The sequence below is a fragment of the Saccopteryx bilineata genome, chromosome 10 (assembly GCF_036850765.1).
Source record: "Saccopteryx bilineata isolate mSacBil1 chromosome 10, mSacBil1_pri_phased_curated, whole genome shotgun sequence".
Classification (NCBI taxonomy): Eukaryota; Metazoa; Chordata; class Mammalia; order Chiroptera; family Emballonuridae; genus Saccopteryx; species Saccopteryx bilineata.
Window position 1 is genome coordinate 65,883,582 of NC_089499.1, and position 23,690 is coordinate 65,907,271.

The 23,690-nt window shown below is 40.5% G+C and overlaps 1 protein-coding gene across 12 annotated transcripts in view; it reads left to right on the top strand.

The window, feature by feature from the left end:
• FOXP1 (forkhead box P1) overlaps positions 1 to 23,690 on the top strand; it is a 671,570-nt gene that overhangs the window by 190,686 nt on the left and 457,194 nt on the right. The gene's annotated exons all lie outside the window — the stretch shown is intronic.

The window sequence follows — 23,690 nt, forward strand, 5'->3', positions numbered from 1 at the left end:
TATTCTTGGGAGAAGAGTCTGGTCATGTCCTCTTCCTTTTTTTTTTTTTTTATTCTTTATTTTTCTGAAGCTGGAAACAGTGAGGCAGTCAGACAGACTCCTGCATGCGCCCGACCAGGATCCACCCGGCACGCCCACCAGGGGGCGATGCTCTGCTCATCCGGGGCGTCACTCTGTCGCGACCAGAGCCACTCTAGCGCCTGGGGCAGAGGCCAAGGAGCCATCCCCAGTGCCCGGGCCATCTTTTGCTCCGATGGAGCCTTGGCTGTGGGAGGGGAAGAGAGAGACAGAAAGGAAGGAGAGAGGGAGGGGTGGAGAAGCAGATGGGTGCTTCTCCTGTGTGCCCTGGCTGGGAATCGAACCTGGGACTCCTGCACTCCAGGCCGATGCTCTACCACTGAGCCAACCGGCCAGGGCCATCTTCCCATTTTTTAATTGGAGTGTTTGCTTGTGTGTTGCTGAGCTTTGTGGGTTCTTTATATACATATTTTGGATATTAACCCCTTATGGAGCTGTTGTTTGCAAGTATCATCTCCCATTTAGTTGGCTGCCTATCTGTTCTGTTGTCAATTTCTGTTGCTTTACAGAAGCTTTTTAGTTTGATATAGTCTCATTCATTAATTTTTGCCTTTACTTTCCTTGCCTACGGGGTCAAATTAATAAATTGTTCTCTATGGCCAAGGTCTGTGAGTTTAGTATATATGTTTTCTTTTATGTAATTATTGTTTCAGATCTTATATTTAGATCTTTGCTCCATTTTGAACTATTTTTTTTTCAGAGGGACAAACTGTAGTCAAGTTTCATTCTTTTGCATGTGGCTTCCCAACTTTCCTAGCACCGTTTATTGAAGAGGCTTTCTTTTCTCCATTGAGTGTTTCTGGCTCCTTTGTTGAAGATTATTTGTCCCATGAGTTATTCTTTTAGCTTCATTTTCTCATCTGTAATGTAGGGACACTGTGAACTTCTACCTAGGATTGCATGATCCTGAAATGTGACTGTTGCATAGTAACTGCTCAGTAAATGGCTATTGCTTTGACTGTTCTTATGATGCTGGTTTGGATGCACAGCTCAGCTGATGAAGAAGTGGTAGCACAGCGTCTGGTCATTTTACACACCTGTGTTCACAATTGCCTTCTGACATAGCTTTCTGTTATCATACCCATTCCAAGGAGGGTAGAGAGGATCTGAAAAGTTAAACAACTTTTCCGCAGTCGCAAGCAAAGATAAGCCCATAAATCTGGACCTGAAGCCTGGGTTTCACTCCAGGCTTGGGACATGCCTAGGCTTGCAAGATACACGTGTAGGAATGTGGTGCTGGTGCTGCATGCTCACAGGGCGCCTTTGGAGACATTTCACAAACCACTGCCAGCGTCATCCTCAGGCTGGGGGTGGCATTTTGTACTGGCTTCATTCAGTCTCTGCGTGGTAAACCATATTGCCATGTTGCCTGACATGAAGGAATAGGATGTTGAAAACCACAGGAATGAGGATTCTTAATAGTTAGAGGCTGTTTGCCTCTGTCTGCCATTTAATCTAATCTCAGGTTCAGTTGATCCTATTGATTAGGTTCTTTTCAAACCCCTATGTGGCCTATGGGGCTTCACTGCATGGGGCAAAATGTTATTCTTCTCATATGTGCATTGAAAAGAAAAGGTGAAAGTATACAATTAATTTGCCTGCACTTTCTCACAAATTGTATGCTAGATTTCTGGAAAACGCTATATGGAACAATATTCCAGCAAATTATCGTTATTTACTGTGACTTTTTCCTGCATATTTAAAGTCAACAATTATGTTTCCTTTCTATACTTAATGGCCTTTGTACAACATTTTTAGAAACCTGATCAAGGTGTCATTAAGAAAATTTGTGCTTTCTTAGACCTTGTGATTTTTGGGAAGCCAGTTAACAATATCAGAAGTAATAACCAAGTCCAGCCTCCAAAGGGACACCCTCACCTGTCCCTTTCTTTAAAGTAATTAATTATTTGTAGGTCAATGCCCTGTCTCATTTGATTTAGAAAATATAACATCTTTATTCATTATCACTATTCATATTACTAAAAGCAAATAATAAAGTTATACTTGATCATCTTAAATGCTCACGTAGCATTGTTTATTTAGGAGGGGGCAAGTTTGTCATCTTTGGAATTGTCATCCCTTTCTTCTCCAAGTGGGGCCTGCATGTATCACATCAGAAATCCTTCTCTAACTCCAATCCAGTCTTGCTGTTGTGCCCTCGTTTCTGTGTCACCCTTACGTTCACTGCCGCTGGCAGCCACCAGCCTGAAGACATTCACTGGTGAGCCACTTCATTGTTCTGGAGGTTCCGAGGTCCAGGCAAACATTTTGTCTGGGGCTCCTCGTCCTCACCTAACTGGAACTGAGAAGAGCAGCTCACGGTCAGCCGTGGGCCAATGCGTTTGGGTTTTCTGAGTTTGAAGAGATCCAACTTCATTACTCCCAATTTCCAGGAACTTTGGTTTACGAGATTTCCACTAAGAAAACAAAACACAACAAAGAACCCCGAACAAACGCCCCAAACTAGACTCTTTTGAGGAACTAATCTGATTTTGCTTGTAAGCTCTCTTGCAGTGTATGTGCAAACACAACCTAATTGTTGAATGATTTTTAAACTGTCTTCACAATCAAGTGGATGTGGGTGGGCTGAAAGAAGAGTTCAGGACTGTGGAAGGTAGTGGGAAGTGCAGAGACTAGCGGTCACGTGAGTTTCTCTCTACCTTGTTGACATTGTTAACATTTTGTCCTATTAGCTTGTAGATGTGTTTAAAAGGAATAAAACATTTCAGCAACAGCCAGGATCTCTTTAACCTTTCCTTTCCATTCCTTAAAAGCAAATTCCATCAGGAGTTTAGGGTACCTCATTTCATTCCATTTTTATACATTTACTTACTCAGGTAGCCTTTTATGAGAGTTTATGTAGTTTATAAGTTTAACATCAAACTATATTGTATCCTAAGTACATCATGCTTTTTTATTCAGCCTTGAGTTTGAGAAAGATACAGTGTTAATATTTATATAATTCTAGCTTACCCTGATAAAAGTCTGCACGGTATCCTATTATTTGACAGTGAACTGTGCTTCTTTATTCCAATGTTGATGGGCATCTATAATTTTATTTCTATTTCAGCAAACATCTTTGACATGCACCAGAGTTTATTTGGAGTAGAATTAATTATCAAGACAGTTGATTGCACTTCGTAAGGTGTGTGGCACCCAGCACAGCGCTGACCACCACACCAGGCTAAGGAGGAAGATGTCAGGTCAGTCTTCCCCTCAGAGGCTCTGTTGAGGAATTGAAGGACAATTGCTCTGTCTTTAGAAATGCATATTTCTTTTTCTTTTCTTTTTTCTTTTTTTGTATTTTTCTGAAGTGAGAAGCGGGGAGGCAGAGACAGACTCCCTCATGCGCCCAACCGGGATCCATCCAGCATGCCCACCAGGGGGCGATGCTCTGCCCATCTGGGGCGTTGCTCTTTTGCAACTGGAGCCATTCTAATGCCTGAGGCAAAGGCCATAGAACCATCCTCAGTGTCTGGGCCAACTTTCTCCAATGGAGCCTTGACTGTGGGAGGGAAGGAGAGAAATAGAGAGAAAGGAAAGGGGAAAGGGTGGGGAAGCAGATGGTTGCTTCTCCTCTGTGCCCTGACTGGGAATCGAACCCAGGACTTCCAAATGCTGGGCTGTCACTGTACCGCTGAGCCAACTCTATGCAGTTCTATTTCTATATATTTCATTAGCTGGACTGCTTTGGAACCCTCAAGAAGAGGTAATAGTCTGCTTATATCCCTCATATCTTCTAACAGAAGATTTTAGTTGTGTTGTGTCCATTTGTTTCATCCATTTAAAGAGAGGTGGTCCACTACATTGATTGACTAGGAAGAGCCTCATCTTCTGGTACAGGTTAGGAACATGATTAGAGAAGGAAGGTATCAACTAAAGAATCCAGCAAGAGAACAGGTATTCGGAGATGCCCAGTGAAGTCCCGCACACAAACCTTTCTTTCTCAGCCATCACTTTTGAGAAACCCATGTTGGGAGGATAGGGGAGCGGTGCTCAAAGGAGCAGCACAAAAAATAGAATACAAGGAAAGAAAAGTATAAGAATAAACAGAGGAAGAATTTCTGAGTGCAGGAGGCTTCACTGCTTCTCATCCGGAAGACCTGTCCTGTGCTAGGGCCTGACAGCTTGTGAGGACAAGATGAATTTTTCAGTCAGTCTGAGAAATGCCGTCCACACCGGCTGATACCCTCCCCTGGCAGTGGCAGTTGTCTCACTCTCCATCTTTGATCATTCCTCTGGATCCGTCATCTAGAGAATGCTAGAAGGCACAAGAATGTGCTTCCAAATAGGAATCGGTGCCTGCTTTCTGTCTTGGTTTATTTTCAAAAACCTTTTTGAACTTTTGAACTGCTAGTACCCACTGGCATGTGCAGGAGAGTTGATAAATAAAGATAATGTTGACGTGAGTACAGTTTCTTCCATATGTAACTAGAGAAGCATGTGAGTTCCAGATAAGCTTTTCTTAAAAAAAAAATTTTTTTTTTAAGTCAAAGTTTTTTGAGTAGAGCTAGGGAAGACGCCGGTACTAATGGACATCCTTAAATCTTGGACCAATTAAGAGAAAATCAAGCTGAAATATGTTGGTATATTGGTTAAAGGCCCCTCTGTTTTCATCAAATTTAAACTCTGTTTCCTTTTGTATGATCTCTGTTTATTATTATAAATTTACTTTTTTTTTGTCTGTAATGGTCACTTTCTAATTCCCTAGTGTATTGAAAATCATGTCTTTATATTATCCAACTTGTATTATAGATATGAGGATTTGTTCTTTTCTTGATTACTTCTGGAATAAAAATTCAGCTTCTGTTACTTCCCAAGTATCTTTTGAAAATCTGAGGTTTTGAATTCAGGTAAAAGTAAACATGAAGCAGAATTATAAGTCAAGTAAAGAAACAGGAAAGATCTGTGCTTTAAAATACCCAATCTAGTTAAATACCTGGTTTTAGATTGTTTATTAAAAATTTGAAATAAATGGCTTCATTGCATGCTTGCCCAACTCAGGATTGAATTGACATCTGATTTTGACAAAATTTACCTCAGTATTGAAGAAAGAGCAAAATGTTTTACTTGCCAAAGTTTTTAAAATTAAATTATAATTGTAACAATATTATATTAGTTTCAAGTGTCCAACATAGTGATTTAATGTTTATATACTTTAAGATGTGATCACCATAAGTCTAGTGCCCATCTCTCACCATACAGAGTTATTACATTCTTGACTCTGTTCTCTGTGCTGTACATTATATTCCTGCCACTTACTTATAAGCAGAAGTTAGCACCTCTTACTCTCCTTTATCTTTTTTCACTCATCCTCTTACCCCCCTGGCACCCATCAGTTTGTTCTCTGTATCTTTGAGTCTCTTTTACTTGTTCATTTGTTTTGTTTATATAGATTCCACATATAAGTGAAATGATAGGGAATTTGTCCTTCTCTTTCTGACTTATTTTACTTAGCATGATATCCTTTAGGTCAATCAGTCCTTTTGCAAATGATAGGATTTCATTCTTTTTTATGGCTGAGTAGTATTCCACTGTGTGTGTACATGTGCGTGTATTTCACATCTTCATACACTTACTTATCAGTGGACACCTTGATTGCTTTCATATCTTAGCTATTGTAGATAATGTAGATAATGCTGCAGTGAACATAAGGATGCATGTATCTTTTCAAATTAGTGTTCTTATCTTCTTCAGATAAATACTCAGACATGGGGTTACTGTGTCATATGGTAGTTTTATTTTTACTCTTCTGAGGAACCTCCATACTATTTTCCATAGTAGCTGCACCAATTTACAATCCTACCAGCAGTGCAGGACGGTTCTCTTTTCACCACATCCTTGCCACCACTTTTTGTTTTAACTTTTTGATGGTAGCCATTCTGACAGGTGTGCAAAAGTTGTGTTGTTGTTGTTTTTAAAATGAATTCAGACTTAAACTCTCTCCAGAAAACATATGCTGCCAAGCTCAAGGTGAAAACTGAAAGTTTACCGTATAAGAAACAATCCCGTATCTGATAATAATGGTCATAATTGTTAACATTTAGAGTAATTAGACTTGCATCAGTGTTTCAAATTTTAACTCTTTGTCACTGTGTCTACATCTTAATCATTTTTGATTTACTATATTGATATGGAACATAGTAGGCATTTACTAGATATTTGTTGAATTAACAAACAGAAATTTGTAACATACTTGATTTGAAGTCTTATGTCCCATAGAAATTTCACAGTTAAGTGAAAGTTTGTAAGAAGTACAGAGAGCAAAATAGCTGACTGAAGTTATTTATAAAATTATATTATTTTGCTAAAGCTTAACAGTTGCCTTCTGATTCATTTCTTTGAAAGATTTTTTAAAAAGTTTAATTTATTAGGATGCCATTACTTAATAAGATTATATAGGTTTCAAGTGTACAATTCCATGATACATCATCTGTATATTGCATTGCGTGCCCACCACCCAAAGTTAAGTCTTCTTCTGTCACCGTATATTTGACACCTGCTACCTTTATTATCTCCCCACCCCTTTCCCTCTGGTAGCCACCAAACTTTTGTCTGTGTGTGAATTTGTTTTTTCTTGTTTATTTATTGCTTTCAGTTTTATTTCCCACAAAGGAGTACAATCATAAGATTCTTGACTTTTTCTGTCTTATTTTGCTTAGCATTACATTCTCAAGATCCATGCATCTTCTGTTATGGCTGAGTGGTATTCCATTATATATGTTTATGTACCACATCTTCTTTATCCAATCCCTATTGAAGGACACTTTGTTTGTTTCCATGTGTTGGCCACCATAACTCATGTTGCAATGAACATAGTGATACATATATCTTTGCAAATAAATGTTTTCAAATATTTACAGTAGATACTCAGAAGAGGGGATTCTTGGTTATATAGTGAATCTTTTCTTAATTTGGAGGAGCTTTTGTACTGTTTCCTATGATGGCTGTCCCAGTTTACATTCCCTCCAGCCATGACTGATGATTCCTTTTCCTCCACAACCTCTCCAATGCTTAGTTATTTGTCTTGTTGATAATGCAGATCTTTTTTATTTTTTTGAAAGAAAGAGGGAGAGAGGGAGAGAGAAGCATCAATTTATTGTTCCACTTTGTTGTACACCACTGATTGCTTCTTATATGTGTCTACTGAGGCTTGAACCTGCAACATCAACCCTGGAGTCAAGCTGACACCCACGGAATTAAGCCAGCGACCCTGGGATTGAGACTGTAACCTCAGTGCTCTAGGATGATGCTCTATCCCCTGCACCACTGGCCAAGGCAAAATGCAGATACTAATGCAATATCCTTGCATTAATAGCATAAGAATTAACAGGGGTGCTGTCGCCTCTCACCTCATTTTATAGCTGTAAATTAAGTATGGGGTCTGTGGCACCCAAACCAAATGACAGCAGCATGACTAAACAACTTAAGACCCCTTGATAGGTTTGTTCAGACAGTATTGTAGGTACAGCAGACCCACTCTTCTCCTGGATTTGTGATAAATTCTGAACTCTCTTCTGTCTGTGTGTGAAACAGGCCAGGCTGCAAGCTCACTGCTCTCATTCTGCTGATGAGAATTAGATTGTGGGCTTATTAAAAGAAGATGTAACACAGGAACTACCAGGGAGAAGAGAGGCGCGGTGGGGGACGGGGTGCAGAGTTCCTGCTCTCTTCAGCCGCGAGGTGGGGGATGGGGTGCAGAGTTCCTGCTCTCTTCAGCCGCGAGGTGGGGGACGGGGTGCAGAGTTCCTGCTCTCTTCAGGCTGCTCGCTCTCCACCAGTCTCCCTGATCCGTTTTACGTACACGTCTTATGTGTGTGCATTTCGAAGCTGGAGGTGTGAGAAGAGGACATTTTGTCATGTTCCATCACAGTAGCTCTCACAGGCAGTACCCCACCTGTTTCTCTCCCCCGGCTGTCATTACTGCTTCAATCTGGGTGGATGTTTGAGCTGTACATTGTGCAGAATCACACATTTAATTTTTATTGTATTTAGAGAAATGCATAGGCTTCTAGAAATTTAAGGGCACCCAAATACAGTTGACTCTTGCACAACATGGATTTGAACCTCATAGATCCACTTATATATGGATATTTTCAATAAACATACAGCTGGCCCTCGTATCCTCATGTTTCAAATCCACAGATTCAACCAGCCATGGACTGAAACAGTATTTCGATCTGTGGTTTGGAACCCATCTGCGGAGGGCCGCTCTGTCACTTTCTACACCGTGTTGTATAAGGGACTTGAATATCTGCAGACTTTGGTATCCATGGGCATCCTAGAACCGATCCCCCAGATATGAAAGGCTGACTGTACTCAAGTTTTGGGTAAGTGAAAAGTTACACAAAGATTATTGACTGCATGTGGGCTCAGTGCCCCAACCTCGGCATTGTTCAAGGGTCAAGTGTATTTTGCAAACTGTTGGAATTTCTGATCAGTAAACTATATGGCAGGAGGTGGTGGGATACAGGATAAATTATGCCTTTTCTTAAATCTCTATTTTGTAGTTTTTTTCTTCACAACTTAGGGTCTTTATAAAATGTTTGACTCCTGTAGAAATGTGTGTCTGTATGCACACATACATGAGTACATACATATACACACTTTTACCGAAATGTACACGTGTGTGGATGTGCACATGAGTGTGCATATATGATTGTTCTATTGTCTAAACCCAAATCGAGTTTCTTTTCTAATGCAAAAAAGTTACTTCTATAAGTTGAAAAATAAATATTATAATCAGCAAGGCATCACAAATAACTTTTATGTCTAAATCAAGCTATTAAATGCTTTTTTATTTTTAAGTAGATGGGGGGAATAATACAGCAGTATAGTTCATAAAGTGGTATACCATTACTGCCCGCTGTGTCCAAGAATGAGACCTGCTTTTTACACTCATGAGGTAAAAGCGGATTAGGGTGGTGATCAATGTATTATCCTGTATTTCTTATCGTGCATTCTGTTTCCTTTTTGAGCACCTTTGTAAACTGAATGGCTACTAATGACATAATTACAACTGTTGTCACCACCGTAATATGTGCTTTCCTATCTCCTCATGAAGATGTAGGTTAGATAAAGGAGGGGTTTGGGCAGCAAGACAAAGTGCAGTGATTTATTAGTGGCCAGATGTGGTTGTTAAAAGCTTTTCTACAGAAGGCTCGATGGAGTGGTGCAGAGTAGGAGCAGAATCGCTGTGCACACCCAGCCTGCGCGTCGTGGCATGAGTGACATGGTGCTCATGAAGGCATGACAGATGAACCACACATTTTATTGTTGTGTACAGATTTTATGCTGGAATTTAAACAGGGTAAGAAAGTCATATTGGCTTATACCAGCAAAGTAGGTGTTTAAAAGAAACTAATCAGACCAAAGTGCTAGTGATATTTTCAATTTGCTTAGTGCCTCATAGCAAAACTGAAATATCTTTGTTCCTGTCAAGTTTCAAAGAGGGAAAATCCCAGCACTTTTAAAAAAAAAGAAAGAGAAGTTAATATGCGAATTCAAAGAAATCAGAAGCAAGGTATTACTTAAGCACTGTTGACATTCATAGTGCACACATAGACACCACACACACACACACACACACACACACACACACACACACGAGATCAGGGAGATGCTTCTGAGGAAGAGGCACCATTTCTGGCTTTTGTATTATTTGCACAGACAAAGCTCTATTAAAATAATGTTAAAACCCTAGAGTGATAGAAGCTATGAGTGGTTTGAAGTGTTTTCTAGCATTTGGAGGAAGAAAGAAAAAATAAAGAAAAAAGAAAATGGTTATATCTTAAAGCCATTCTGTGATCAGAAGTAGTGATCTGTTTCTCCTTCTCTCTCACTCTTCTTTGTCTTGTCTTCCTTTACTTCCCTGGAAAATCTTATATGGAAAATTATACTATAGGATTGGGTCTGTTATAGCATGGGACCTGGACATATACAGAACATACGAACAAAATTTTCCGTACCTTCCAGGGTGGATAGAAAAATTTTATAGTACAGGTTGAGCCTAAAGGTTTTAGGTGAGCTCTGTGAGGCTAGTGAAGGCTTTGGTGGGTGTTCATAATACTCTGATCTTCCCCGTCTTCCGTCCCTCTTTTTCTTGTTATACAGACTTGAAGCCTCTTGTCGACCTACCATTCTTTCTGAGATTTACTTATGTGTTTGTACTGTTACTTGCTTTAACATATATTCCCCTGTGTGCCATCTGTTAGTTCCACAGAGACAGGAATTAGGTTCATAGACCTGTCACATTATCTGACTCATAAAATACACTTGGGAAGTATTTGTAGATTGGGTCAAAAGAACTGCATGGACAACAGCCTACATTCAGGCTGTCACTTGGAGAACACTAACAAATCTACCCAGAGAAAACATTCCTAAATGATAAATACTTGTTCATATCAATGAAGCAGCTTACGTGGTTCTCTTGCTAGTCCCTTAATTTACAGTTGGAGCCTTAGAGTCCAGAAATTCTGGTCCCTCCCAAACTGACTTTGGCCTCTGGGCATTTGTCATGCAATTCCAGGAACTGCCACTTGATGGCTCGTACCCAACCTGTAGGCAGTGAAAGAAGTCCGAAAATTACACATGCTTTTTCTTCCCTTGACTCTGTCTCTTCCATTCAAAGTATATATGTTCTTTATGACTCATATATTGAACCTTAGAAAGAAGTGAATAAAACTGAAATGCAGGGAGTAAAATTTCAAAGAAATAAACCACTTAGAAGCAGGGCTGCCTTCACGCGCTGTCTGTGCAGCGGTGTGGGGTGCTGTGCTCAGAGGGCCCTGTGCCGCGTTAGCGCTCTGCTTCACCAGCTTGAAGTTCTCCATCATTTTGAACGAGGAACCTCACATTTTCATCTTGCACTGGGCCCCACAAATGGTGTAGCTGGTCCTGCCCATAAGTATGTGTTCTTTCTGTCCTTGTAATCACGTGGGTTTTCAGTTACTGACTTCTTTCACCTTGTTGGAATTTGTGTCCCTTGGAAGCTAGATGGCAGCAGGCTGGCTCTTACCGGACCTTGGCTCCTAAGTGATTTATTGAGTACTTGGTAGGAAGCCTGTCCTCATAGGCCACAGGCTAATGGAATAAGGGCTTTGGCTTTGACTCAGATTGGGTTCCAATCCTGGCCCTACAGTGCACAAGTTACTTAAGCTTTCCAGGCCCAATGGCCTCCTTTCCATCAAGGAGATGAGCAGGGGCGGACTTAACGGCAGGCACACTGGGCGCACGGTGTGCGCGCCCTGGGCCCCGACTTCTGAAGGACCCCGCAAATCCCCAATTTCACACTTTTTCCTAATGACACCAAGTTTGGTTTCATATGTAAAATTTTAACAATAGTACATAATATTTTTTATATATTAAAAAATATGGTTAACATGTATTTTTATTTTTCCTATCTCTTTTTTTTAAGGGACCCAATATTTTCTTCCGCGCCTGGGGCCTCAACCGACCTTAATCCGCCTCTGGAGATGACAATAGTGTGTCTACTTCCTAGGCTTGCAGTGATGACTGAGTGAGACAGTGTGGGCCCAGCTTCCAGGCACCTTGCTCAGCTGTCGCCGTGGCCATTGGGCAGGTTTCTGGTTCCCCTGCCTGGTAATAGTGCTGCATTGGTGTGGCGGGTTCTGCTCGGCTCTCACGCTCCCGGGCACCAGCAGCGCCGAGGTTTCCTGTCGCCTGGAGCCAGGTGCACTGGAAGGCTCAGTTCAGCTCTGCTCCTCCAGACTGAAGCCCTGCCTGCTCCCTTCCTCCAGGCCTCCTCCTTCATGTGGAACGTTAATTAGCACGGAAAGGATTTGTATAACTACACTCAGCATTTTGTAACCCATTTCTTTTCCCAGTGGTCCAAAGATGTTTCTTTTTTTTTTTTTAATTATTTATTTATTTATTTATTAGACAGAGAGTGAGTCAGAGAGAGGGATAGACAGGGACAGACAGACAGGAACAGAGAGAGATGAGAAACATCAATCATTAGTTTTTCATTGCACGTTGCAACACCTTAGTTGTTCATTGATTGCTTTCTCATATGTGCCTTGACCACGGGCCTTCAGCAGACCAAGTAACCCCTTGCTGGAACCAGTGACCTTGGGTTCAAGCTAGTGGGCTTTTGCTCAAACCAGACGAGCCCATGCTCAAGCTGGCGACCTCGGGGTCTCGAACCTGGGTCCTCTGCATCCCAGTCCGACGCTCTATCCACTGCGCCACCACCTGGTCAGGCCAAAGATGTTTCTTACTAAAGGAGCCAACCTCTCCTCTGCAGAAGCAGCCAAGTATTTCGTAAATTAAACCCCTCCCCTACTCGTATAGGAAGCTTGGAAAGAGTTGTCCTTATAAAAGGGACTCTTTGCTGGGGAGGGATGATACGGTATTGGGGGCTGATGAGCTGTGCAGTATGATTCATTCAGTTATCTGATACACGCCTATCAAAGACTCTCTGGGTGTCGGGTAGTGTTGTGAGTACAGAGTATCATTGCTCACAATGCCGCCTGGAACCTTGCTGTTGTACAACTGCTCTCCTAGTAGATAAGGTATGGGTACTAAGCACAAGAAAGGACAGTATCAGACAGGGGTAATATGCAGGGCAATAAAACAGGGTGATGGAGGAAGAGTACCTCTGGGCCACTTTAGATAAGGTTGCCAGGGAAGGCTTCTCGGAGAAAAGGTGACATTTGAGCTGAGGTCTGCATGGCAACAGGGAGGCAGACAGGAGAAAGTTGGCAATAAGCATTTCAGACTTTGAGATATCCATTGCTCACACCAGAAGGCACTGTGAGCTTCGTGGGTCTAGCAGCAGAACGAAGACCAGGAATGAAGTGCGCAAGATGGAGAGGGGAAGTTAGTTGGACAGGAGAATTCACTGGGGCCCAATCCTGGACCCTATCAGCCAGAGTCATGTGGTCCTTGAGCTCTATTGTGCTAGCTATTATTTTCAAGGTAAAAAGCAGCCAGGAATTTTTCAGTCATAAGCTAAATAATTCAATCAGCAAGGCAGTTTCCAAGTATTAACTGGGGTGTGTGTGGGGGACGGACTAGATGATTATACCTGGACTTATCCTTCAATTATCTAATCGAGAGGCATAATACCGAAGGGAGCACTGGAATTGGAGTCCCAGGACGTCTCAAGTCTATGGTGACAAGCTACTTAGTCTCCCTGATAAGTCATTTCATCTGTGATATTAATAATGCCTTTGATACAGGTTGGAATAATGATGAAATGATTTTGTGCTTGTGCCAACTACTCAATAAATAGAGAATCATTTACAAGTATTAGAGAACTATTATTATCGATAATCTTTCTACTTACTAAAATACCTAATTTTCTTAATTATAAAAAAAATGCAGGCCCTGGCCAATTGGCTCAGTGGTGGAGCATTGGTTTGGCATGTGGATGTCCTGGGTTTGATTCCTGGTCAGGGCACACAAGAGAAGTGTCCATCTCCTTCTTCACCCCTCCCTCTTCTCTCTCGTTTTTCTCTCTTTTTCCTCCTCCTGCAGCCATGGCTCGATTGGTTTGAGCTCATTGGCTCCAAGTGCTGAGGATGGTTCTGTGGAGCCTCTGCTTCAGGTGCTAAAAATAGTTCGGTTGTGAGCATGGCCTCAGATGGGCAGATCATCAACCCCAGACAGGGGTAGCCAGGTGGATCCTGGTCAGGGTGCGTGCAGGAGTCTGTCTCTCTATATCCCTTACTCTCACTTGGAAAAAGAAGAAAAAGAAATGCACTTTTCTATCTATTAAACAGATTCTGTATTACTTACAGCAAAACCTAACAGATATATTTATGATGGCTACGTAGTTACCCCGTTCCTTTAGTGCAGCAGTTCTCAACCTGTGGGTCGCAACCCCAGGCGGGGGTCGAACGACCGAAACACAGGGGTCGCCTAAAGCCATCGGATCCCTGTGTTTTGGTCCTTCGACCCCTTCCGGGGTCGTCACCCACAGGTTGAGAACCGCTGCTTTAGTGGTTTCCAGGAACTGGTTCACACTCACAGATACAACTGTTTGACCTGCTCTTCTAAAGTCTGGAGTATTAGAAATGGCCACCCCCTACGGAATTCTGTCTCCTAGATTTTTTGTCTCAGCTAGACAGACTGACTTTGAAATACAGAAAAGCTTAAAGATAAGGATGGACGTCAGTTTCAAAGATTTGCCTTTAAAGAGGATTCACAGTTGTTCTTAGAAGACACCAGTCTCACACCTCTGAAGTAACTGTCCTGCTTTTAGCCTTGTGCACAAGAGCTATCTACATGCTGTGCTTTCCAGGATGGTCATTCTTGTGGAAATTTGGTCTACAGTAGTTGATATTTTTGATGTAGGTGGTGGCTTTTGACTCCTTTTGACGCTTCTCAGAGTCTGTTGCTCTGCCCAGCAGGACATTTGTATGTGTCAGAAAATCAAAGAGGACAACAGATTCCATCAGTCCAGTTGGTCAATATTTGTTTTCAGGAGTAATGTATGTGGCCCTAGGGTATCTGAATTTTAAAATCTTATCCTTTGATTTCATCACTACTCCTTGGAAAGATTATCTCAGATTACTGGAACACTTTTATTGTTAACATTTAGAGAATTTTGCATTCTGCTTAGAAATCATTTTTTAGTTTTATTAGAACATTTACTAGCAATGGCGCTAATTATTTTAAATATGACCTTGGAAATGGGCTATGTCAGCTTGAAAAGACTATTTTTAACAGAATTTGGTTTTAAAGTCAGATTTTATAGACATTATAGTAATACCATTGTTATCTAATTAGCATCCACTGTGCAAATGTACGTGATATTAGAGAGGCAAGTGTACATAAAATTATAAATTGTGACATTTTATGAGGTTTTTTTTTAATCATAAGTCATCATTACTTAACAGTGTGAAATGCGGCCCTAGACATTACATCACTGTAAAAACCAGGAGACCCAGGAGACAAAAAAAGAAAAAAAAAACAGAGGATCAATTTTTGATTATAATAAAGTTTTAATATGAGGCATTTCTGAATATGTGTCATGAATATGAGTCACAATTTTCACACTAAACCTGACCTATTATGATTGTGTTTCGACTTCAAGGGGTTTTCGGTATTTAAATTCTAAACCTAATTCTAAGGTTTCAAAATGATTCACATTCCAATTTACTTTTATGTTTTATAATTAAATAAGAAAATACTGCTTATACCTACTTTTTTACTGTTCTTGGACATACTATAATTATTTCTTTAATTTTACCAGTAAAACAGCCCATTTCTTCATTAGCAAATTACAAGACTATCTCAATAAAAGCATTAGTTTGAGTGTGGCTTGCCATGTCTATAGTCACTTTGCTTTGGAATTCTCCCACTTCTTCCATTAATTCTTTTTGTAAAATGTGAAGATACTTTCTAGGTAAATTAATCCTTTCCAAGTGGTAAAATAACTTCTTTTTTGGAAAGAATTATTAAAATCTTAGTCTTTATAATTTTAAATACCACTTATGTTAGAGTGAACAATTCAAGAAAAAAAATTATACTAGTTAAAAGAAAAAAGAATGATTACAACCTGGGCCAAGTACGTTGCAATTACATGCTCATGGAAAAGTGAGCTTTCTACTGGGAAAAGCATAATATAGATGCCCATGAAATTTCCAAAGTTTCAGTATTTTTGTAAATTAGGTGGTTTCTCGTTAAAAAGGTGGCTTTAAAGTCTGGTTTCGCTGTTGTTTTAGTCATAGTTTAGTTACCATGGAGAAATATGCAAGTTAGCATTTATACACAGAAGTGAAATTTATGTTGCATAGATAATAGCCTAAATTTAGCTTGACTTAAGTTTACCACTTCCTTTTTTTTTAACAAAGAAACAACAATAATATAGCACACATATCCATTAACAAGTTAATTTCTTTAAAGGCTAATATTGTATTTTTAGAGAACTTAAGCGTCAACGGACACCTCTGTTAGTGTGACTTCCTCCAGTACAAAACATAATATACCCTATTACATTTAATACTCTCGAATTGTATCATGCTCAGGTATAATAAAGACTTTGCTAAATTTAAAATCTTTCATGTGGTGGAAAATAACATTTGGACACATTGTATCTTACTGTGTTTTATAAAGAACTAGGGAGTGTTTTATATACTGAAAAGTCTTCAGATAGGACCAATCTGATTTCAGAGCCCAACAATAGTTTTGATGACTATTCGGATATATATTCTAAGAGAAATTCTGAGTCAGGTCTTAGCTTGGGAATAGGCTTACCCGGTTAAGAGGCTTGCTCCTGTGGCATCCGGCACCCAGGAGCCACCCTTGATAAGGCTTGCTTTTGGCCAGTTCCTCAGAGCAAGGCAAAGTTTTCAAGGACAAATGTAGTAACTGTCCTGATCCAACATGAGGTCCCTAAGCATGGAGAGAGAGCAGCAGATCCCTTTCAACACCAGCTGTTCTCACAGATATAGATTGCTGCACTGAAATTTTCTTAATATAATTCAGGAAGCTCTAGAGAATTCTCCAAAACAACTGTGCCAACAAGGAAAATGTTGAATTTTTCATCAGCTGCCCAATGCTGAGAGTTAGTGGGCAATTCGTTCATTCATGACCAGATGTTCAGTGTGGTAACGCTCTGCAGTTAACGTGAACCCTGTGGCCTGTTCACCATTGGCTGCAAGGACATTGGCAGCAACCTAGCATTGGAGAATTGAGGCCTGCATAAGCAAAAGACTGTGTGGGAGTCTATGGCTTCCTGGTTTTCACCAGCGACCAAACAAGGTAGGGATGGAAGAAGGGAACAACCTCATATCAGTCATTTTGGAGGCAAAGAGAGCTTGCTGTAGGGCTGTGTTTGGGGGAAACAGTTGGCAAATTTTTATACTCCTTTTTATTTGAGAAGAAAGGCGGCCTTTGTTTAGTTGAACTGTTTTTTTTTTCAACTTGTGTCTAAACCATCAAACTTTGTGGTGGGGGCATTAGGTGTGGGTGGTTAAGACAGTAAGAAAAATGTTTCTAATTTTAAACTAAAGGAAGTTACCAAAGTTGATTCTTAATATTGAAACCTTACTAGGTCCAATCTGGAATTGGAAATATGTGATATTTCTGCCCAGGGTGAAATAAACTTTATTATTGTAGGTGGAGAATATTTAGATCTTCCATTTCTCACCATTTCCTTCATATCCGTGTTTCATGCCCGTGATATTTTTTGTGAGCTGTTTCTGTAACAATGTTTGGGGAACTGGGAGAGTAGTTGGAGTAGGGGTTTTTGAAGAAACAATATGCTTTCTACCTTGAAAAGGATTCCTCCTTAAAATGATTAACTGTTTTTGATTCTGGAGGTGCAGCATGCCAGGCAGCAGGAGGCAGAGCTCCAGAATTTATAGCTTGGCTCTGCCCACCCCGTGGCACTACACAGAAATTGTTTTATTGTTATAAAATATGCAGAACATGAAATTAACCATATTGGCCAATTGTGCAATAATTTAAACTATTATTTCAAAGCAGTCCGGGCAAAAGAAAGGGAAAATAAAATCTTTCCTATTTGATTATTTTTTCATCTGGGGCTTAAATAGTTTAATCCCACACAGAAGTCAGCTTTTGTTTACTTGAAAGTAGAAAGAAAAGTGACCGTGGAATAAACCTTTTACTCTTTGGAGACTTGGGTTGTTGGCTCTTCCTGTAGAATTCTTGACTCTTGCTGGTGCATCCTTAGTGACATCTGTGCCTGAGGGGGCTACAGAGGCAACCTGGAGGGTGTTCCGAGCAGGAGGACCCTGCATAGTACTGTTTGCTTTGGCAGGGCTGTGTGCCTTTGGTTTACAAGGCTGCAGGAACACTTCCTCTGTGTTGCCTGTTTACAGAGAAAATGGTTGCCTGTTGCACTGAGATCTGGACATTTCTCATTACTCCATGTAACCCCGAACCTCCCTGACCCTTAGACCCTCACCGAAGGAATCTGTGTTTTATTTGTCAGAGGATTTTTTCCCTCTTCTTTTTCTGAAAAGGCTCTTGGCTGTAGACTTGGAAAAAGGAGGTTTTGAATTACAGCAGGTACTGCCTGGGCTGCTGGGCCTGGAGGAGGCAGCGGTGTTTTCCGGGATGCTGACTTGCTGATAGGAACGCAAGAACCAGTTCACAGGAGCTCTGATACCGCGCACCTTCCTCCCATCCTCGTCCTCCGCAGCTGCGCCAGCCCTCGAGTGCCTCTGCCGTGCACACAGTTTGTTCTTGGGTGCGAAAGCAAACAGTATTTGAGTTGGCAGCAGCTTCTCTGTTGGTAGAGTTTGTTGCCTCGGCCAGAAACCGCAGCATGAGCTGCTGCTGCTGGAGAGGCCACTGGCAGGATGGCCTTCCCACATTTCCGTGGTTTAAGGAAACAGATTTCTGAACTTTTTTTTTTAAAGACAGAATGCCAACATTTAACAGCTGGAGTTAGTATATAATTTATGGTTTTCACTTTATGTTCTTGTGGATGCATGAAAATTAAAAATCTGCAATTATTGTTAAATTATGCAAGTTTTTGCAAAAAAAAAAAAAGAGTGATTAAAAATAGACCCTCTGTTACAAGGAATTCAAGAAAGTCATTGTTACCCAAACAGGTATTCTCAATTACTCTTATCTTTAATGGTTTTTAATTGTTATAATTTACTCATATTCTATTACACCTCTCTGAGGAGATGCTTCTGAAAGCCCTTTGTTTTTCCTGTGAGTAACAAGTAGGAGTTTGTTCATTTGAACCTCTTCAGCTTTTAAAATGTTTTAGTTTTTATCTTTTTACATGTCAGCGTATTAATCCTTTCTCCTTGTCACAGGGGTTTTGTTTGGAGAATCTTAGCTGTAAGAGCAAGGCAGACTCAGACCAGCCACCTGTCAAGGTGGTAGTCTTTGTCAGAGGGAAGTTGTGCCTCTCATGGAAGTCATCCAGGCCTTTTTCTGCCGTAGAAGCTGCCTTTTAGGCAAGCTGCAGTTTCCCTCCATTTCCTGTATGCAGAAATGTATACCTACACTGTGCACACTTAGCGTGTGCTCCGCGCTGGCTGGAGGCCCCGTGGGCTGGGAGCACCAGTAGGGAGACCAGGCAGCTGCCCCGAGAAGTCGGCTTTGTGCTGGGGCAGGATGAGTGGTGCTGCACCGCAGAGCTCTCGTTGTTACTTCTTGTTCTATTCATAGAGATGAAGATTCTGAGAACCTTTACTAATATTTCCCAAAGCCACACCTTTAATTAAAAAGTGGCTCTACTAACAAATTTGTTTCCTTGATTTTTCAGAAAATAAAATAGGAAGTGAAAAGGCCACTCTACATGGAGCAGTGTATTACTGTAAAAATCACTCCAGTGTCAGAATGTGAGCGGTGATGAACATCAGGGGACAGAATCTCTCTTTTCTTCTCAAGGATAGTGGCAGTTGATCATTTATATCTGCCCATCTTGCAGACTTGATTAGACTGTTATGTGTGCCGTGTGTTTATGGCATTTTTATTATATGCTGTTAATTTGTTGTAACTCCACGGGCAGGTTTTTCTTCTTCCCTTTTCTCCCTGCAGGACCCTTGAAAGCAACTAAGTGTTGACTGTTACCTTATGCTTTAGGAAACTTTAATTTTTTATTTTAATGAAAGGCCTAATAGTCTATAGGTTTAAAAAAATGTCAGTGTTAATTAAACTGCATATCTGACTACACATTGAAAGAAAGAGTGTTAACTACTTATGTTTTTTGTTGTTGATAAAGGGATGCATGTTTGGGGTGGGTTTAGAGAATATACCTTTATAAAAAGCATTTCACCTGAAATCTAGAAGTGAAAACTGTCAAACCTGCACTGAACTGTGATTTTATTTTATTACTGGAAAGTCCTAGATGTCGTTTTCGAATCACTGCTAGGTAAGACGATTGGGATGTTTAACATTTAAGCTGCTTAAAAAGTCAGGCAGTTGAATGATGCATTTTAGAACAACACACTCTTTTTTAGCTTACTAGCTCCTCAGAATGGATATGGAATCTGTTAAATATAGAGGCAATTCTTTAAATAAGGCTGACAGTTAAAATTGGGAAGCAAGAGAATTACATTGGAAATGATTTATGATGAGTCTACAGGACATTAAAAAAATAAAGTTAGAAAAGGAAATTCACTGGCTGTGTTGGCTACATTACAGCCAAGGGTTTTTACTTTCCATCCCTTTGAATAAGCTGGATATGTAGAAAATGTATAGAAACAGACTTTCAGGTGGAAATATTGACACAATTTTTCTTCTTACTGTATGTTCTGGCATTGTTTTGCTATTGGCATTATAAACCTCTGATTATTACCAAGTCAGTTTCTTGTTTTGACAGTTACAAACTTTCAATAGCATAAAATCTCCAATTCTCTTAGAAAACATTAGATATTGAAGCGAACAGCAGCTGGATGGAACAGTGGCTTTGTGTCTGTCCCGCAGCACGAGCATCTGTATCTTTAATAAATACCATTTGAAGATGACGTGATGTGATTATTGAATTTATACGTATGCATTTACAGATGCATACGACACTTTTGAAAATTGGTGTGCATTATTCATACAGTACTATAGAAGTTTATCCATCTCTGTGGAATAAACCTAATGACTTCAAGAGACAGATTCCAAGCAATGTGAAGTCACTTAAGTATGAAGTGGGTTCACTGACAGCTAACACTTGTTCTTACGATGGTTTATTTAAAGCATCTGAAAACCTTACTTAAATGGGAAAAGAAAAATATAACTTTAGATATATAATCACTACTTGTTTCAATTACTATATCAATATTAAGTTAACCAAAAAAGGTGATGTGTTTACTGACTACTGGTGTCCGTAAGCCAATTTGGACTTGGGCGTTAAGGGAGCTGCATGGGGCGTGAGGTGGCCACGTGGAACCCTCCAGCCTCACCCCATCACTGCTGGGAAACTGAGGGCTCAGGAAGTGCTTAAAATCACCACAAGCAGTTTTGAGGAAATAAAAGTTCATACTCAAATGCTGTTTTAGGAATAAAGTGTTAAGAGAAGTGAGATATTTTCTTTCTTTCTTTTTTTTTTACCCCTGTGTGGAATTTAAGCTACAGCTTACTGAAGATGTAAACTTCAGATATTTGGGCTAGGAAAAGAGAGATGGTTTTCTGGCTCACGGGAACAGAGTGAACACACAACAAAGAACAAAAAGCTTGGAACTTGAGGAGAACAAAGAATAATTCCCTTTGGCTTGGAAGAGAAAAAAAATGAGATGGAAAGGTACCTGACCTGACTACAGAGGACTTCAAATTAAGGCTCAAAAACAAGGAATTTCTTTCATAACATTAATTAATATTAATAGTAGCAGAGAACATTTACTATGGGCAAGGCATCGAGCATAGTGATTTATTATGCTTTATTCCTAATAACATTCAGGGAAGGGGTACTAGCACTTTCTATCAATTACTATACAGGTGAAGAAACTGAGTCTTGGAATGGGTATGGGATCCTACCACTGGCACAAAGCAGTGTCATGCAGCTATGATTGCAAATTGGTTCTGTAACTCAAATACCAGCCTTTCGAGGATTCTGACTGCACTACCAATGGGCACAACTAGGGTTTTTATGAGCACAGGGGTCTCCTAGTCTAAGCTGGGCTCCAGGGTAGTTTATCTGTCATTATTTCATAGAATGTAGTGAAGAGCCCAAATTAGAAGAAATTGTGATGTTTCCGAAGAGCCCCCGTCCAATACTTCAGTAGGGTAGTCGAAGTAATTTGATATGTGATGATGGAGCGGTAAAAAATCTTCAAGTTTCATGTACTGGACTTTGTGTGAAAGAGACATATGACTGGGAGAAGCAGGTCGGTGTCCCCAGCACGTGTTTCTGGAACAAGAGAGAGGCTAGGTTGGGAAGCGATGAGCAGAGGTCTGGATGTCATTTTAGGTGTAGGTAGAGTCTTTCTGGAAGATGATGAAGTGCACATTGAGCATGAGGTTGGGACGCGGTTTGGGTTCGAAGCCTGGATTTGAAGCCAAGCAAGTGACTCTAGAGAAAGGGGCCAGTAGATTTAGTGAAGGGAGAGAAGTCGCTAGGGAAGAGACCAGGAAATAAATCAGCCTTAGGAGATAAAGAAAAATTTTTCCTCACTTTGAAGACGACAGATTTGTGGGCCATGATTTAGACACATACCTATCCATATTCATATTTGTATACATATTCATGTACATATTTATATATGTATTCCCATATACATTCATATGTATCCCTGTGTGTATTCGTTTCTGTGTCATGAGCACTGGTGTTCCCTTAAGCCCACATATGTGTATTTGGAAGCCTTTCCCACCTTGGTTAGTGAGCGGGGCGTGGGGGAGAGAAGGGTAGGCTCAGACTCAGTTTCCCCAAGTGGCTAATGGGGTAGGGGCTGGGGTTCTGCTTTATGGGCTGCAAGCTGAGAGCGGTGGAGGGAAGACACAGTTTATTGGTAGAGTGTGTGAGGTTCAGACCACACATAGAATTTTATATTCCCCCACCCCCACCAAAATTCATTCCAACACAGAAGCCTGGCTGTTTTAAATGCTGTAGTAAATGCTAAATGATCTATAATAGGATTTCACAGAATTCAGCAAGATTACCATTATGTTGTGAAATATGGAATAAGAGTGTGGTCACTACATGTGCTAACTCTTCGTGAGGGTGGTGCTTTTCCTCCGTGTGCCTGCTGGGTGCACACAGGAGGCGCACTGCTCTGCTTGTCTGTGCTGGTGCCAGGCTGCGGAGCGGTGCTTTCACCTCCTGCCCTGTGCCTTTTCCTCACTACTAGTAAGGTTAACGGCGACGATTTCCAGGTCTTTATGTTTCCCCCCCAACAGCCAGAGAAATGCTGCGTTTTTGCTCAAGTCCATTTTGTGTTACTGATTGGAGAATGAGGTGGTGTTATTTTGTTTTTTGTTTTTTTTAAGATGCCACTAGGCGATTTCCTTTCAGGGTCTTATAAAATGTCACCTTACAAAATTGCCCTCCCATGTTAGTAGACTTAAGCTTCTACATGAATACTTACCAGAGGATTATAATGATTTGAAATACCTTAAAAACCTTCAGTGCCACCCAGTACTCATATACCCGTGCTGTGAAACTCGTGTGACTCCTTCACAGGTGGTGATACTCATGTTAAGAAAATAGACTTAACCAAATTCCGCAGGTCTTCATACCAGTGTCAATGTTGGATATCCTTCATGTTTCCCCTGGGAGTCTTTAGTTGGCCATGTTACTGAAGGCTTTGTGATAATGGTTTGAGAAGTCATTTATCAACTGAGGTCACCCTGACTTTTGAGATTCTAATAAAATTGGCTAGATCCTTTATCTTATTCCCCATGGGAATTCCAATGAGCATTCCTGGAGGCTTTATTTTCATGATTGATTTTGGTTAAAGAACTTGCGATATTCTGTCTTCTCATTGCTATTCTCTTCTCTCAGAGTTGGAAATCAGCTCTCTATAATTTCCACATACACAGCTCATATGGGGCACTGACGTTCAGGGACATTTGCTTCCAAGAAATTAAGAATCAAATATTCAACAGCCTGTTTTTAAAATATTCAGAGTAAGGCAAAAGTTGTTCATATAGAAAATAATGCAATAATATATAGTAACACAAAAATAATTGGTTTCACATACAACTGTAGACCTGCTCTTGCCCACCCTATA